Raw genomic sequence first — 9043 nt, 5'->3', positions numbered from 1 at the left:
GCTCAGGATCCACCAGCAATTCCTCTGGTGCTCTTTGGCCTAAAGGGACAAATATTGACTCATCCCACACCACCTGACGCCTGTTTCTCTCCAGACCACGGGTCTGGACTCTTTTGCAAGCAGGTCTTGCCAGTCAGAGCTGGGGACAAGAAAAAGATGCAGATGTGCCTCTTTTCCAAAGTGTACAAACCCTTCAAGATACAGTTCCTGAGCAGTCATTGTGAAACATCCTGGCATATGCAGATCCACAGCATTTGCAGTGCCGGACCAACACACAGCAGCTCAAGATACGATCCATGACATACCCCTACCTCGTTAGCTGACAGACGCGAACAGAAGTGTCCGTCTGGGGACGACGTGAACTCCAGGCTTGGAAATAAACCCCAGGAGAGTCCCTCAAGAACAACTGGATGATTGAACAAACCAACCCAGGTGCAGGTTGCCTCACCCACACTGCACTCTGCCGGCCAACAGCACTGCAGGCAGCATTTCTCCCAAGTGCAAAGCACTCCTGTGGCCCAACGCAAGTCATGTGCTCTCTGGTGCTAAACCTCTTCCCAAGTAGAAACCCACTGGGCTGCACAGGAGCACACACAACCCCCCTGTCCCGCACACACATTAAGACCCTCATTCACTGTGGGGTCCCTGCCAAGGGTTCAACAGATCACACTTCCCTGCCCTCTGATCCAATCCACAGAGCTTCACACAGCAAACAGCACACAAACGAGAGGCTGCACATCTTTTTTGATAAAAGCTCAGGGAAGGGACGATCATGGTGTTTGTCTTCCCAAGCCACTGTTATGCGTGCTGAGGCCCTGCTTCCCAGGAAGTGGCTGGACATCTGCCTACTGATGGGAAGTCATGAATGAATTCCTCTTTTGCTTTGCTTGTGCACACAGCTTTTGCTTTTCTTATTAAACCGACTTTGTCTCGACCCATGAGGGGTTTTTTCATCTTATTTTCTCCCCCTGTCCTGCTGAGGAGGAGGAGGAGGCATCTGGGTGGGCATCTGGCAGCTGGCCAAGATCAACCCACCAGTCCTTTTTATTGCCACCCAACGTGGGGCACAAGATGACAGTTTTGATCTGGGCATACCATAGCTGTGGTAGCTGTCAATTGGCAGGCTTCTTCGTGGGTCACAGAGCTCACTTGATTTACCGTGTAATAGAGCCTAGGGCTTGTCAGCGGCTGCTTTCAGCTCCTGCTCTTTGCTGCATCACTTATCTCCATGTTTAGCTGTGCCTGGGAACATTCTGATAAAAGCAATGGCCATGCGCTTGGCCCTGGCACGCATATCACTCCTGTGCCGGGTCGGCTGTCCTGCAGAGAGGTGAGGGATTGCACTCAGAGGTGAGGGATTCCCTCTTCCCCTCCAGGACTGACATGGCTGCCTTTGTTGCACGGGCTCCAGAGGTCCTTGCACATCCTTATCTAAGCTGCTTGATTAATGTGTTGTCTTTTTGTCGTGTGCGTAGAAACTGGTTTTGGTCTGCTGTTAAGAGGAAACAGTTTGTCGGTGAGGTGACAAGGAAATGTGCCTTTAGGCCATCGATCCCTGGGTGGCAGGGTGTGTGGCAGGACTTGGGCAGGTGCCTGGGGTGGTTATCACCTCCCATAGCCTGGGATCTTACACCTCTACAGGCATGTAATCCCGTTGAATTGCACACTACTTGGCGGAAGGGTGCCTTGCCTACCCCAGTGAAACCCAGCAGCTCTTAGCACTGCACTGGGACTTTCCTCATGCCTCTTCAGCACCATCAGAGGAGCATGGTTGAGACAGGGACCCAAACCACATCTGGGAACACCATGGATAAGATAGGGAACCAAACCCCAACTACAGTAATTGCCCTAGTAGTCAAAAAGAAGCACTGGATGCAGAGGTCGATGGGTCCATACCATCGATTAGTACAGGAGGAGGAGGAGGAAGGGTCTGATCAGGAAGCTGGTCCTTCAGCAAGGAAGCAAGAGGAAGAAGTGAGAGAAATCACCCCAGAGGCAGAAACTAGCCGGTCCCTAATGTTGGGCAAACTTCGAGATATGCTGAAAGATTATAGCTGCCAGCCAGGCAAGCAGATTGCTGCCACTACCACTGAAGAAGGCATCTGATATCTGAGAGAATTAGCAGTGCTGGAAAGTCTTCTACAGTGACCTGGATGACAACCAGGTCTCCAAAGATCTGGATGATGTCCAGCGTACATGGGCATGTGCAGAAGGGTCATCTGAAATGCACCAACATTATATTCCAACTGCCTGGAGATGATGGACTGACCAGACTTTGATACACCAACTGTGGAGAGAGCATCCCACTGGCTCCGATGTTTTGAGGAAAACCTGTCTCCCTCCTCGTCCCCACAGGCCAGCGTCTCAGGTGTCAGGGGCGCCCTGCAGATCCAGCCCCCCCAGCCAGAGGGGAAGGGATCCCAGGCACACACTGCGTGGCACTCTGGTTCCTCCTGTGTGACCGGGGGGAGGACATGAGGAAGTGGGATGGTGAGCCCACCTCCAAGTTAGGAGCCCATGTACACAAATTGAGGGGGAAGAGAGCTGATAAGAAGGGCCATCCAAGACGGCTGTCAGTTTAGCTGCTATTGAGATGGTAGAAGGCAACCAGTCATTCCCCAGGTATAGAAGAGGACTAAGAGTGCCTCCCTTGATTTTAGTGAAGGGACTTCTGGTCTGACACTGCAGGGGTCTCCAAATGGGGATAGAGGGTCCCTGCCTTTGGCCAGGAAGAGGAAAGGGATGACTGGGTTTGCTGGGCTGTGTGGATTCGATGGCCTGGCACACCAGATCCACAGAAGGATAAAGCTTTGGTAGACACTGGTGTACAGTGTACCCTAATGCCATCAGGGTATGGCAGGGAGGAACCCATCTGGATTTCTGGATTGACAGGGGGATCCCAACAGCTGTCTGTATTGGAGGCTGAGGTGAGCTTAACAGGGGACAAGTGGCAAAAGCACCCCATTGTGGCCGGCCCAGAGGCCCCATGTATCCTTGACATAGACTACCTCAGGAGAGGGTACTTCAAGGACCCAAAAGGGCAATGATGGGCTTTTGATGTAGTCACCATGGATTCAGAGAAGGTTAAACAGCTGCCTACCTTGCCCAGCCTCCTGGAGGATCCCTGTGTTGTGGGGTTGCTGCATGTCAAAGAACAGCAGGTGCTGATGCTACCATGATGGTGCACCATTGGCAATGTCGCACTAACCAAGACTCCCCAGTTCTCATCCATGATCTGATTCATCAATTGGAGAGCCAAGGAGTTATTAGCAAGACTCAACCACCCAGCCATAGTTTGCTTTCACGTGGAGGGTTGTCCAATGCACCTGGAGCTGACCATACCAGGGAAGCACAGACCTACTATTTGTCATGGACTGATCCAGACTGCACTGGAACAGGGTGAGGCCCCTGAACATCTGCAATACATCAACAACATCATTGTGTGGGGCAACACAGTGGAGGAATTGTTTGAGAAAGGGAAAAGGATAATCCAGATAAACCTTCTGAAAGCTGGTTTTACCATTAGGGGGGAAAAAAAAAGCAAGGTCAAAGGACCCACATGAGAGATCCCGTTCTTGGGAATAAAATGGCAGGATGGGAGTTGTCACATACCTACAGATGTGATCAGTAAGTAACAACTATGTCCCCACCAGTTAACAAAGAAGAAACACAAGCTTTTCTAGGTGTTGCGGGTTTCTGCACAATGCATATTCTGGGTTACAGTCAGCTTGTGAGCCCTCTTTATCAAGTGACCCAAAAGAAGAACTATTTTGATTGGGGCCCTGAGCAACAGCAGGCTCTTGAGCAGATCAACCAGGAGATAGCTCGTGTAGTAGCCCTTGGGTCTGTCCATACAGGACCAGCCATGTAAAATGTGCTCTACACTGCAGCCAGGGAGCGTGGCCTCACCCGGAGCCTCTGTCAGAAAACACCAGGAGAAACCCGAGGTTGACCTCTAGCGTTTTGGAGTCGGGGGTATCAAGGATCTGAAGCCCACTATACCTCAAATGCAAAAAAGATACTAGCAGCATACGAGGGAGTTAGAGCTGCTTCAGAAGTTGCTGGCACAGAAGCACAGGACCTCTAGGCACCACAATTACATGTGCTGCACTGGATGTTCAAAGGAAGTGTCCCCTCTACACATCAAGCAACCAACATTACCTGCAGTAAGTGGGTAGTGTTGATCATGCAACAGGCTTGAATGGGGAACCCCAACTACCCAGGAATCCTGGAAGAGATCACGGACTGGCCAGAAGGCAGAGATTTCAGAGCATTGCCCAAGGAGGTGACTCTAGCCCAAGAAGCACCACCATACGAATTACCAGAAAGTGAAAGGCAGCATGCTCTATTTACCAACGGATCCTGTTGTGTTGTAAGAAACCATCGGAAGTGGAAAGCTGCTGTGTGGAGTCCCACATGACAGGTTGTTGAAGCTGTTGCAAGAGGCAGTGAGTCAAGTCAGTCTGCAGAAGTGAAAGCCATCCAGCTGGCCCTTGAGATTACTGAAAGAGAAAAGCGGCCAGTACTCTGTCTCTACACTGACTCTTGGGTGGTGGCAAATACCCTGCGGGGCTGGTTACAGCAATAGAAGGAGACCAACTGGCAGCACAGAGGTAAACCTACCTGGCTTGCTGCATTGTGGCAAGACATTGCTGCCAGGGTAGAAAACATTGTTGTGAAGGTACATCATGTAGATGCTCACAAACCCAAGAACCATGCCACTGAAGAACATCAAAACGATGAGCAGGTAGACAGGTCACCAGAATTGAAGTGGCTCGTGTGGACCTGGACTGGGAACATAAGAGTGAGCTATTTGTAGCTCAGTGGGCCCACGAACACTGGGACATCTAGGGAGAGATGCAACATACAAATGGGCTTGTGACCATTGAAGCCATCACACAGGTCACCCATGAATGTGAAACGTGTTGTAATCAAGCAAGCCATGTGAGGAAAGTATCCCTGGAATAGAGGGCGGTGGTTGGGTTATTGATATGGCGAGGCCTGGCAGATTTGGCTATATTGGACCACCTGCCAAGGCAAGTGCTACAACATGCTCACCATCATAGTGGAAGCCACTACCGGATGGTTGGAAATATACCCTGTAACCCATACCACTGCCTGAAACGGCATTTGGGCCTTGAAAGGTAAGCTCTGTGGCACCATGCTACCCCAGAAAGAATTGAGTCAGACAACAGGACTTATTTCCAAAATAACCTCATAAACTCCTGGGCAAAGAAACATGGCATTGATGGTGTATCACATTCCCTATCACCCACAAGCCTCTGAAAAGGTTGAATGAAATAATGAACTGTTGAAGACTGCTGAGAGCATTGAGTGCTGGGGCATGAAAACACTGGGATGTAAATTTAACAGAGGATCTGCCAACTGTCCTGGTCTTGCCCAAGCAATGCCCCTGCATACTGTGGGAGGAGATAAGGTCCCTGTAGTAGTGCACATAGGGAAGTGGCTGGGAAGGGCAGTGTGGGTTGCTCCTCCCTCAGGAAAAAGGCAAACCCACTCAAGGGATTATCTTCGCTCAAGGATCTGGGTGCACTTGGTGGGTAATGTGGAAGGATGGGGAGATCCAGTGTGTATCTCAAGGGGATTTAATCTTGGGGGAAAACTAATCTGTGAATTGAGATGTATGTAAGTAATGCAGCAGGAACCGCCTGAACTGATAGAGAATGAGCTTCACCAGGAACCAGGTGAGTGCAGTGATGACCCAACTCAAACTGATCTTGGTGCCCAACAATCCCACATGCTGCTTTTCCTGTCCTGGACAATGACCTTGACAGATGGGGCCCAAGTCATTGACTGTTCTTACGGATGTTTTTGGGGGGAGGCCCATGGAACGGGAGAATAATACCTCTCTATATGTCAAGGAACAGGATAGAGTGGTCAATGAGGATGTATAAACCTGACTGTTGGATGTAAAGAAGGTTCGAATACGTAGTGTAAGTGTTGGTAAGAGGGGATTTCAGGAATGGGAAGCAGATAGAATGGGATGGTCAGAGGATACCTAGATGTAGGCGATAACATGGGACCTGAGTGTGACACAAATGGTATTGAATTAGGGATGGAGAGTGTGCTGGGTCTGGCTGGAATGAAGTTACAAAGTTAACTTTCCCCATTGCAGCCTGTACGGTGCTGTGCTTTGCATTTGGGGCTAGAACAGTGTTGGTAACACACCACTGCTGAACAGTGCTTGCACAGTGTCAAGGCTTTCTCTTTCTCTTCCCCGCACCCCCAAAACCAGGTAGGCTGGGAATGGGCAAGAGGTTGGGAGGGGACACAGCTGGGACAGCTGACCCCAGCTGACCGAAGGGATGACGTTATGCTCAGCAATAAAAGCTCAGGGAAAGAAGGAGGAAGGGGGGGACATTTGTGGTTATGGCGTTTGTTTTCCCATGCAACCGTTACGTGTGCTGAGGCCCTGCTTCCCACAGAGTGGATGGACATCTGCCTGGCAATGGGAAGCAGGGAATGAGTTCCTCTTTTTGCTTTGCTTGCGCGTGCAGGTTTTGCCTTTCATATTAAACTGTCTTTATCTTGACCCACGAGGTGTTTTTTTAATCTCATTTTCTCCCTCTGTCCTGCTGAGGAGGGGGAGTGAGAAAGCGTCTGGGTGGGCCTCTGGCAGCTGGCCACGGTTAAGCCACCACACTCACCTGCACATACATACTCACAGGCTTTGTACGTACATTTATATACCTGAACATACATATGTTCCCCTCCGAGCCAATTCACTTAGTAGCAGCAGGCAAAGAAGACTGAGTCAGCTTTTCAGATGGTGAAAATAAATTTGAAATAAACTTTAGGTTGGAGAATTGCTATCAATTCCTTGAACTAATTATTATTATTACTGTATTGCATAGAGCTTCCAGGGGGGCAAGAGCGAGCAATGTTGACTGAATGTCAGTGAAATGCTGTCCCTGCCCCAAGGAAAACCCAGGCGCTGGCGCAGGTCCTGCACCTTTCAGGTGGTCCGAGCAGTGCTGTTAGGGACACCTGAGGGGTAACTGTCAACAGAAGTGATGGTAGCAGAGCCTGGATCTCAATATGTACAAGACGTGGCAGATGGAGTGCAAAAGCGAACGGCTGGCTAGCAGCAGGCACTTTAGTAATGAAGCGTCACAGGAGCTCACAGGCTCCTCTCTGATTTTACTGGGCTATGTTCCAGAGTGCGTTTTCACTTTTTTTTTTCTTAAGTATCTGCAAATGAAAGCCTGCTAAGCTCTTGGATAAGACAAATGTCTCTTTAACTTCTCCGTCTCTTACAAATTTCAAATAGCAATTTTTTATTATCTTAATTGGTGACTGCCTGTTTTAATTAGACATCATAGTTAATCTTACACTGCTGACACGTATGAGGCTTTGTGCAGAGCAAAACATGGGGGTTTTTTAGCATAAGCACCAGAAGAAATATGAATTGTAAGAAATAAGATGACCACGTTTTCAATTCTGATTTTAATTTTCTTCCTTTCACTGTAGTCTTCAGTTACCACCTTCCGAAATTCTCCAATATTTTACATGCAGATAGGTCCTGGTCAAGACATTGTGTGAGCTTAGAAAAAATGTCTTCCCTTCGCAGTGATCCAGAAAACATTTCTGATCTAAACAACAATAGGCAGAAAGCAATGGTCTGTCTCACTTCTCTGAAGGCCTCAAGCCATAATTTTATCTGTCCAACTTGAGCTAATAAACGAATATGTAAATGTAGAAATCAATCCCTCCTGATCATGTTGTCTGGGAACATATTGCAACTTCCACAAAAGCTGGCCTGCTTTCATGTCCTGGAGGGCTTAACTGAGCCTTCACAATAGTTGCACTGATGATGCCAAACCTCGTGTAACTTCCCCCTTGATTTTTGCAAGCTGCCAGAGGGTGTCACGGAGGGAACCCAGCACCTTGGAAAGAAGTTTTATTAATATTTTATACAAGAGATATACTCAGCAATAAAGCTGAAAAAATGCAAGGGGAAAAAAACCCAAACAAACCAAAAAGCGCCCAGAACTCCCTGGATCACACAGGGCCAGGAAAGGAAGGGAAATGCTGGCAGAGCTAGGTGGCTGATTTGCAGCGGCCGGCTGTACGCAAGCAAGGGCAGAGCCCTTGTGGTTAGATGCAACCTTTGCGGGAGTCTGTATCCAGCTGCCCCTGCAAGGGACCTGAGTGGTTTTGCAAGGTGCTATATTTTGCTGGGTTCTTTTTAAGGAGTGCATTCTGGACAGGTAGGAAAACAATATTTCACCTCTCTCCTTCCACAAGGACAAACTGGAACTCTTAATAACCAGCTCACATTTGACAGGACACTTGTCCTTCTCATGGGGAAGAGCAGTTCCTATGCTTTTTCCCGTGTAAAATACCATAATGTGGACTGCAAGAAGTAGTGTCCCGTCTGGAGGCAATTCATCATTACTTGAAACAAATCCTTCAACTTTATCGCTAGCTGCCAAGCAGCACAGCCCAGGTGCTCAGAGCAGGTCACCTGTAAAATATGATGGTTAAATACAGGCAAGTCCGTGGAAGAAATAGCCCACTTGGAACTGATAAAGCTCCCCTGTACTTGAGTTGCTTAGATTTCAATAAGATGATGGAGCATGTTGGGTAGTAAAAAGCCAATCCCAGTTCTTTAAGAGCCCTGTGCAATTCTTACCCCAGTTAAAAGGGTGATTCCCCAAACCTGTGCCCAGGAGTCTGCTGAGGATGTGTTTTACAGACCAAACCAGACGCCTGTGGGACGATGAGTGCATTATAGAGCCTTTACCTCCAGGCCAGTGGCGACACAGCCCCCTATCCCTAACGTCCCTTGGCCCCATCCCTCATTCCTGCATGCCGGATGAACTCAAATTTGGGCTGCAAGCTCCCCAGCAGCAGCGCTCGTTATTTTGGACACCCTACGGTGTTACATTCTTACCTGCCACGCTGCCATAGTAATAATCCTGGCGGGGAGGCTTGGCTGCGCCACCAATAAATAAGCAGCCGTGAAGGGTCATCTTCCCTTCGTAAGTCACTTTTCACTTCACCTCTCCCTACGCCTATT

This window comes from Pygoscelis adeliae, unplaced genomic scaffold (genome assembly GCF_000699105.1).
Source record: "Pygoscelis adeliae isolate BGI_AS28 unplaced genomic scaffold, ASM69910v1 Scaffold172, whole genome shotgun sequence".
NCBI lineage: Eukaryota > Metazoa > Chordata > Aves > Sphenisciformes > Spheniscidae > Pygoscelis > Pygoscelis adeliae.
This window is presented reverse-complemented; position numbering follows the sequence as displayed.